Below are 10305 nucleotides of genomic sequence, written 5' to 3' on the forward strand. Positions count from 1 at the left end.
TCATAGTTGAAATAAGGAAAGCTTTTCTGTGATTCAATTTGGAAACTGCCATTAATGTAAACAAGGTTCAGGTGCCAAGGGTAATCAATCATCAGACTGAGCTGGCAGCCAGCTGGAGCCAAGAGGAAAAGACACAGAGCTCATCCGGTTACACTTAGAGAGATTGGATTTCTTGCTGGGAAGCATGTAGCATTAACCATCATCAGGCAAGATCGTGTAAATGGCCTTGAGCATTGTCAAACAAATCCTTTTGGATAGAACTGTTTGGGGGTGGGGGGGGATAGGATGGGGGAGGGTGCTCAACTAACAAACTTCAATAAGCCTTCACTTAGGGCTTATTTTGTTCTAGGCACTATCCTTGGTGCTGGAGTTACAGAAGGATAAACAAACAGTCTCTGTCCTCAGGCAGCATTTATTCTACTGAGATAAGACAACATGTACCTAGGTAGGTAAATACAAAATTACACAAAAGAAATTCAAAGTAATTTGAGGCTGGGGGCCACTAACAACATTAAGGATCAAGAAAAGCTCCTTGTAGGAGGTAGCACTTGAGCTGAGCCTTGAAAGGAGGTAGGGGTTCTAAGGCACAGAGGTGGGAAGAGAGAGCACACCAGGCATGAGGGACAGACTATACAAGGGTATAGAAGTAGGAGATGATGGAATGTTGTATACAGGAAACAGCTAGTAGACTAGTTTGGTTGGAACGTGGAATAAGTGGGGGAAGGGCAGGAAGGTAGGGAAAGAAAGAGAGAAAGGGAGAGAAGGGGAAAGAGAAAGGGAGAGAAGGGGGAAGAAAAGAGGGAGAGAGAGACTGAGAAAGACAGAAAGAGAAAGGAGAGAGAACAAACTTATTATGGGCCAGGCAATGTGCAAAGCAATGGGGATACAAAAAATAAGGAAACAAAATGGACCTTACTATCAAGAAGGTTACATTCTATTAGGGGAAGATCAAACATAAAGGGAAGCTAGAAAGTGATCGGGGGAGTAGAAGGGCACAAGGCACTAGGCTGCTGGTGAGAAGGTAGAGCAGTCAGTAGAGAAAACCTAACTGGGAGTGAAGTAAGCCATGATGTCAGCCCCTCATAAAATGGCAACCTGGCCAGGGACTCAGCAATCATAAGAGCAGATCTTAGGATGGAGACCAAAGCTGCTGGTGAGAGAGTGTCAAGTGAGTTGAAACAGGGGTGGTAATATAAAATCAATTTATGAAGCTCAGTTAGAGTAAAATAGTAGAAAACTTTGAATATCTAAAAGAGGAATTTATACCTTATCAAAGAGCCCATAGGGAGTCACTAAAGCAACCTGAGTAGATGAGTGATGTGGTCAGTCCTATGCTTTAGGTAAGTCACCTTGGCATCTATGTGGAGAAAGGATTGGAGTGGGGAGAGATGAGGCTGGGAGACCAGTTAGGAGGTGATTGAAGTCGTCCTGGTGAGGAGAGTCTGAACGAGGGTGGAGGTATTGTGTGCAGAAGAGGAGGGATGTGAGACGCACACTCTGAGAGGCCAGGGGTTAATATGCATGAGCCTCACTTTCCTGAAGGATTGAACAACTTTAAAAGTACCACACAGATAGAACATCAGAAGCAAGCAAAATAATCAGAGAGACAGAAGATTAGCACTGAATTTTTCTTTCCTATCTGAAATCTAAGGTTTCCCATTGATTTTTCCGCCAGTTGTAATATGAGGTAAAGCCCCACATTTCTTCTATTTCATTATAATAGGACAGTGGTAAAGCTTTCATATACCAGGCAATGCATTCTTTGTCCCAGTCATGTGACTGAGATGTGCCAAGGAGTAAAATAAAGTAAAAAATGTATCTTCTGTGGTGTGGGGAACTCCAGGTATGGAAATTTCCACCACTGATACAGAACAGCAACTCATCTATAACGTCATAGTCTTTGTAAATTGCTTGGAGCATGGAGAGATTGAATGATATGCCCATCATCACAGAGCTAGTATGTGTCAGAGACAGGCCTTGAACCTAGATCCTCCTGACTCCAAGGCTAGCTAGCCTCTAATCATTATTATTTATAATTATTTTTACTATACATGGAATTGATTATGTAAACTCTCAGTTCATTTTTTAATAAAATGGGCAGTGCATTTTTTAAAGATAAAATGATTATTATTTGTTCAACCTTGAAAATATGTCCCCATCCCAAAAAGATCAAAGAAAAAGGAAAAGGACCTATAAGTACAAAAATATTTATAGCAACTCTTTTTGTAGTGGCAAAGAATTAGAAATTGGGGCGCCTATCAATTGGGGAATGGTTGAACAAATTATGGTTTATGAATGTGATGGAATCCTATTGTGCTATAAGAAATGACAAGCAGGACAGTTGCAGAAAACCCTGGGAAGACTTGTATGAACAGATGCAGAGTGAGGTGAGTAGAACTAGGAGAACATTGTACATAGTAATAGCAATATTGTAATGAGGATCAACTGTGAAAGACTTAGCTATTCTGATCAATACAATGATCCAAGAAAATTTCAAAAGACCCATGATGAAAAATAGTATCCACCTCTAGAGAAAAAAACTGATGAGCTCTGAATGCAGACTGAAGCATACCATTTTCACTTTCTTTGTGTTTCTTATTTTTTATTGCTTCCCCCCCCCTTTTTTTTTAACATGGCTAATATGGAAATATGTGTCGCATGATTTCACATGTATAATTTATACCATATTGATTGCCTTCTCAAGCAGTAGGAGAGGGGGCTAGAGGGATAGGGAGGATTTGGAAGTCAAAAGTTTTTGGTTTTTTAAAGAATGTTAACAATAAATAAATAATATAATTTTTGAAAAGTCAGCCTCCTAAGATGGGATGCAGTGAGCTGCATGAATTTGGCAAGTCTGCAGTATGACCTCATCAACCCTAAAACAATGTGCCTTGTAGGGAAAGATTGCTTTAGCTTTCTAGTCTATTCCACATTCTAGTCTTTCTAGTCTACACCACACCTATGAGGTGATGAAAAATCTCTAATATTCAAGCAAGCATCAAGTGATACTATACCAAATACAGGGACAATTATTGGGCAAGTCACAGGCCCAGGTTCAGGTAAGGTCTCATTAGTAGAGGAACTGTTGGCATTTGTCCTGGCAATGACAGCCACAGCTTGAAACATCAACACTAATATACATCACTGCATCAACCTAAGAGAAGAGCTCTTAAATGAACAGGAAGCCAAAAGTCAGAGACCTGCTTGTATGTTGGCTGCACAGAGCCCTTGTAATAATTCTGAAATAAATTACATCCATTTCATTTGCCCAATACATAATAATGATTTTTTATAGATTGCGAACTAGAATGCTCTTTCAAGAGATCAAGATGTTTCTGTCAAATCAGTCCTCAGGTTATGATTATTCCTACACAATGAAGAAATGGCTACCTATGCGTTCTGGTTGTTCCTTGGAATACAACCAGGGATGAACTGGAACCAGATTGAACCAGCTCATGAGCTGATAATTCAGTTTTAAGTGTGAGGATTTATGCCTCTGAAATCAGCAAACACTATAAAACACAACTTGATTTATTCTTTTGTTGATTGTCTAGAATTAAGAAAGTGATGGGGGAAAGTTAATAATGAATATTAAACTTAAAAGTGTGTGGTACCTACATCCCCCCAGCCCCAAGAGCCAGTTGTTAAATACTTACCAGCACACTCTTAGTACAGCCCAAAATTTCCACTAATCCAGCTGCTTAAAAAAAAAAAAAAAAAAGGCTTAAAAGAGTTGGGTCATGGTATTGTTAGCCAGTATCCATAATATATATGATTGTGCTTTCATTCTCTCTGTCTCTCAGTCACTTTCATCATCTGTTTCTTTATGAGGTAATACTTCAAATGAATAGCCTCTATTCCATGTTAAAACAAAAAAACCTCTGAGCTCACAGGCATATAAGGTTTGCCTTCACTCATTAGGAAGGGTACCAAAGAATTAGAGTCTCCACTCCCTGCTGTTCCTCCCACGTGATATTCCATCTTCAGACTCCATGGATTTTCACTGGGTATCCCCCCTTCTTGGAGCTCTCTCCCTTCTCATCTCTGCCTCCTGGCATCTCTGGATTTTTTCAAGTCTCAGCTAAAGTTTTACCTTCTGCAAGAAGCCTTTCTCAGCAGAAGCTAGATGGCGCAGTGGTTAGAGTACCAGACCTGGAGTCAGGAGGACCTGAGTTCAAATACAGTCTCAGACACATAATCCTCCCTAGCTATATGACTCTGGGCAAGTCACGTAACCCCAATTGCCTCACACAAAAAAAAAAGAAAGAAAAAGCCTTTCCCAGTCATCTTTAATCTTATTGCTTGCCTTCCAACTTCATCTCCAATTTATCTTGTTTGTATCTTGATTGTATATAGTGATTTGCCTGCTATCTCTCCCATTAGACTGTGAGGTCCCTAAGAGCAGAGACTGGCTTTTGGCCTTTCTTGTTTTCCCAGAGTTTGGCACAGTGCCTGACACATAGTAAATGCCCAATAAATGCTTGTTGACTTAAGAATGGGAACTACCACTTTAAATTTTTAAAATGCTTTAAAAACCCAAGCTATCCATGTGGTGGGGGCTTGTGATTTTGTATGAGGTCCCTTGTTTTGCTCTTCTTTGCATACGGAAATGTTTATGTTTGTTGATATTGTCCAGTTCATAATAATAAAAAGAAAAATATTTTAAAGGCCTCATCTAGATTTTTAAAAATGAATCCACTTATCTCGTAGCATGGTATGTTATATTATCTGTGCCAGGGTCTCATCTTTCTATTAGACAATAAACTCCAAGAGGGCAGGAACCCTGTGTTACCTAAGCTTTGTATCTCTACCAAAGCCCAACACAGCCCCTTACGCAAATGAGGTTCCTAAAAACTGTTTGCTGAATAAATGAATCCGTGAGCCGGACTCATGCTGAGTATGGCACTCATATTGTAATCACAACACACAGAATATCTCTTTAATGGGGAGTATTTATTTGGAGGAAGAGTGTAGAAGGTCAGGAAAGACTGTATTTGTTTGTAGGTACCAGAGCTTTAAAAAGAAGAATCACTAATCAGAGGCATTCATAGTCAGCCAAATGGAAAACTGGCTTGGTAATTACCTTGTGCCCTTTGACCTTCCCAGTCTGATTTGACATTACTTCCTTTCACACAATTCCTGTTGGAGTCGAATTTGTCTACATGCTATTCCCCATAGATAATCTTGCTTCTGACACTACCCAGCTGGCCAAGTTACTTAACTTCCCTGGGCCTCAGTTGCTTCATCTGTAAAATAAGGGTGTCAGACTCAATAGCTAGTGAGGGCCTTTCTGGCTCTGGCGTGTCCTAGGGACATGCCATCTCCCCCTCCCCCATCTTCTACAATGCCTTGCTTCAATACATCCAAGGCACTAGTTTTCAATTACTAATGTCTTCCCCTGTACAACGAGGAAAGCCTGAATCTAATTACTAGAAGAGGTCTTTTATTAGTCCACTGTGTGACCTACAGACATGAGTCATGCATTGACCCTATAAAAGAACTTTATATCCCCAGAAACTAGCACAACAACAGTAATGATAACTTATGTTTATATAGTGCTTTAAGGTTTGCAAAGCATTTTACGCGAAGTAGGTGTTATCATTTTCTCCATTGTACAGTTGAGATAACTGAGGCAGACAGAAGTTTAGCGAATTGCCCAGGCTCACATAGCTAGTAAGTATCCAAGGTTGGCTTTGACTACATGTCTAGGGCTTTATCCGCCGGAGCACCTGGCTACCTTGTATACATAGAGGGTGCTTAAGAAATGTTTGTTGAATCTCATTGAGATTCCTGTCAGCTTCAGCTCCCAGCTAAATGGAGTAGAAGGAAACTCATATCTGTGGCTACCGCTCCGTCTAATGATTTCCCATGAAAGCATTTCTAATAATGTCCATTATTCCACATTACCCAAGGAGAGAAAATCAAAGGCATCTGTAGAGCTGAAGAATGTGAATCATCCTTAGCTGTTTGGATCTCAAAGGACGATTCCTAGACTTTAGAGACAGAAAATGATTGAGAGGTCATCTCATCCAAATGCCTCATTTTACAGAGGGGAAGTGACTCTCCCAGGCTCACAAAGCTGGTCAGTGACAGTCGATATTTGAACCTGGATCTTCTGACTCCCAATCAAAGGTTCTTTCCACTCTAACATATTCAATATAACATATATATCGTTATGTCCCTGCTCAGCACCTTCTGAAACAGATCTGAGCTGTCAGTTATAGCGATGATCATTTCATTCTCTTCCAAAATAAATCTCTTCTGTTGGCACTGTTCTTTGTTGTCAGGATTGAGGGCCACCATTTGTGCCGGGAGTGACGCACCAAATCCAAATAAGTGTATTTCACAGCTATGAAAGTGGTTTTTGGGGGAAAAAACCAGGAAGTTCATTTATAAATCTCCCCTTTGATACACCCCATCATCTTCCCTCACAAATCAAAATGATTCCTGTGCTGCTAAGTGCACTGGGGAAGGACTCTCAGTGAGGTATGAATGCTGACTTCCCTTAGGTGGTTGTGGATTTGAATTAAATGTAACAGGCTAGTTCAAGGACTACATTTCCCAGAATGCCTGGGGCACAGTATGATCACTCCCAGGCAGGCCAAGTTCCCAGGACTTCAGTTCCTATGAGACTGTGCCTGTGACGCAGGGTGACTATATGTGAGGATGCAGGCTGAGGAAGGATGGTAGCTGCTCCCAAGTTTCAAAACCACGAGGGCAGAGACATAAGCAAGAGATCACTAGGACAACCGTATGCTCACTCAGGAACGTGCATGAAATGATCTCCCTACTCATTTCTGTTCTGATTAAATGTTTTAGTCAGCCAATTAGTTAATAGGCAGTAATTCAGCACTTAAGATATGCCAGGCACTATGCTAACCCTTGGGAATACAAAGAAAAAGAAAAGTGGTCCCTTCCCTCAAGGAGCTTACATTCTAACAGAAGAAACTACCTATAAGTAACTAGGTAAGTACAAGATATATACAGAGTAGCTGGAAGGTAATCTGAAAGAGGAAGACACTAGTAGCTAGAGAGACAAAGAAAAGCCTCCTCCAGAACGTCAGCTTTAAGCTGAGTCTTGAAGGAAACCAGAAAAACCAAAAGTGGAGGTGAAGGGGCAGAGCATTCCAGGCAGGGGTGATGGTCAATGCAAAGGCGCCAAGTCTAGAAATCGATTACCATATATAAGGAACAGTCAAAAGTCCATTTGGCTAGACCACAGAGCTTAAACCTCCTTCTACCAATGTAGCTGGTCTTAAAGACTCGTAATCTTTATAAATTGCCAAATTACTGAGAAGTGAAATGATTTGTCAAGGGTCACACAATCACTAAGGATTAGTGGTAGAATTTGAACCCAGATCTGCTTTGACCACTAGGCAAGCTCTGCCCACTGTACCATGCTTCTTCTAATGATGCTGTTTACTTTAAAATATGATGAATAACAAACAGGATCCATTAGTTATTCCCTGCATACGAAAAATACTGATTGCCATTAAAGCTGGCCTTATGAATAGGTAGTTGTATACAATGTATAACTCGAAGGTCTCCAAGATGACTCCTAATTTCCTGGCCCAGCTTCCTGCCCATTCCTGGAATTCCATTAGTGCTTCTGGGCATTTGCTTAAGGCATTGTTAAAGTACAAATACGCATATGAAAGGGTAAGCATGTTAAGCTAGTATCAGTCATTTGCATGACAGTATGAATTGGGTTTTTAGATATTTCCAAATCAATAAGCACTTATTAAGTACCTACTATGGGCCAGGCACTGTACTAAGGTCAGGGAGAACAGGATGTGATATATTAGAGGGATGAGAACAGAAAGTAATAATTATAACTAGCATTTCTCAGTACTTTAGTTTTCAAAGGGCTTTAGATATCTATTATCACCCTTGAATGTGCTTAATAAATGTTTACTGATTGATTTTATGGGTAAGAAAAATAAGCCCAAGAGAACTGAAATGACTTATCCAAAGTCACATAGTAAGTGTCTTGAACAGGATTCAAACTCAGCTTCAGTACTCTATCCACTGTACCACCAACCTATCTCTATATCAACTATATAAAATAATAAATCCAGTTGCTCTTGGCAAAGTGAATGGAGTCCCTAGATGATCTGGACCTCCCTTAGCTAAAATAAGAAAAACAGCCAGATCAGATGATCAGCATTAGAAGAGTCACTGACATTAGGTACTAGCTAGTTGTCTAGAATGGGGGCAGCAGCTTACAAGAGCATCATTCTAGCACCAGCATCAATGAGGATGCTCTCTGCCAGGCACCTGAGATATTTGCTGTCAACCCAAGAATAAAGATGGCCTTTCTTTTATAGATTATAGATTATTTTATTTTATTATTATTTATAATTTTACAGATTATAGATTGTTGGTGTAGAGCTAAAAGGGACCTTAGAAACTAATGAGTCCAGTCTCCTCCCGTTTGTTCTACATGGAAGGCACTCCATCTCTTGCCTTCGGGCTGTCCCCAATGCCTGGAATGTTTTCACTCCTCTGCTCTGACTACTGACTTCCTTGGTTTCCTTTAAATCCCAACTAAAATCCCACCTTCTACAGGAAGCCTTCCCCATACCCTCTTAATTCAGTGCCTTCCCTCTGTTATTTCCTATTTTTCCTGTATATAGCTTTCTTTATACATATTTATGCAGTCTCCCCCATTAGACTGTAAGCCCCTTGAGGCTAAGGACTGTTTTTTGCCTTCTTTCGTATCCCCAGCACTTAGCACAGTGCCTGGCACATAGAAGGTGCTTAATAAATGTTTACTGATTGATTTTATAGGCAAGAAAAAGAAGCCCGAGAGAACTGAAATGACTTATCCAAAGTCACATAGTAAGTGTCTTAGACAAGATTCAAACTCAGGTTCAGTACTCTATCTACTGTACCACCTACCTGTCTCTCTACATTGACTATAAAAAATAATTACTCTAGTTGCTCTTGGCAAAGTCAACTTTAATTTTAAAATTCCTACCTCTTGTTGTGAAAGAAATATGACTCAAGTATACCAGGGAACTAGTGGCCAGAACATGATGGCAATACTAGAGGCAACAAGTGTCTTTATAACCCATTGATTTAGATCAACCTCTTCATCCAGCATAGCATCCTGTGTGATCCTCCTCTCTTAAGAGAAACACACCTCAGGTTTACCAGAGAGAGAGCCTAGTGGTGGCATTGCCTGGCCCTGTTTGAAAATCTCTGCCTTTTCTCACACGATAACCCATGACAAATCCAAAGAACTTACGATGATAGAGAACCGATAGACTCAGAGTGAAGACTGAAGCAAATTTTTTGGTTATTTTTCTTCCCTTTTTGGGGGGGAGGGCATGGGGAAATTTGCTTTGCATAACTATATATATAATATATGTGTGTATAATTTTAAAAAAAGAAAATCCCTACTTTTTCTCAAGATAAGTATATTCTGGGGCAGCTAGGTGGCACAGTGGATAGAGCACTGGCCCTGAAGTCAGGAGGACCTGAGTTCAAATCCGGCCTCAGACCAAACACTTGACACGTACTAGCTGTGTGACCTTGGGCAAGTCACTTAAACCTGACTGCCTCACAGAAAAAAAAAAAAGATAAATATATGCCAAAGATATAAACAAAATTGACAGCCCACACCCATGACAATTGGAGCTTCTCTATTAGAATGAAGGTCTTTGAGGGCAAAGATTGTTTTGTTTTTTGTGGTATGCCTAGAATATAGTAGGCACTTAATTAATGCTTCTTGAATTGTCAGATTGTGATCTGCCCCTTGCCTTGTGTTCTTATTTCAATAACCAGATCACTGCCTGGTTCTCCCGTGCCTAAGTCCCTGCCTTGTCCTGGCGTTACAGATATGAAACTGGAAGCCATATAGTCCAACCCCATTAGCATACAGATGAGGAAGCTAAGACCTACAGAAATTAAGTGACTTGTCCAAATTTATTTAACTAGTAAGTGATAGAGCCACAATTCAAACTCAAGTCCTGTGACTCAATTCATTTCTTTTTATTCCATACTGTTTTGATATCCTGATTCTTCTAGTTATGGGTCCTTACCCTTACCCTTAATCTTTCCAAAGACTGGCATCTTAACCTTCATTTCCACTGTTAGCACAATTAAGGGGTTAAGTTAACTGAATTATAGGAGCAGATAAGTAGTAGCAGCTGTCAAATAATCCTAATGCAGGGATTGAATTCTCTTACACTGTATAAGTGGCACATAAAAATGGGGATATTGGGAGCCTCTGATTTGGTGCTCCTAAACTTTCTCTTGTACTGTTACTGTAGTGCTAATTGTTTTGGAAAGAGGCAAAGC

The sequence above is a fragment of the Vombatus ursinus genome, unplaced genomic scaffold, assembly GCF_900497805.2.
Source record: "Vombatus ursinus unplaced genomic scaffold, bare-nosed wombat genome assembly UNPS02014810.1, whole genome shotgun sequence".
NCBI classification, from domain to species: domain Eukaryota; kingdom Metazoa; phylum Chordata; class Mammalia; order Diprotodontia; family Vombatidae; genus Vombatus; species Vombatus ursinus.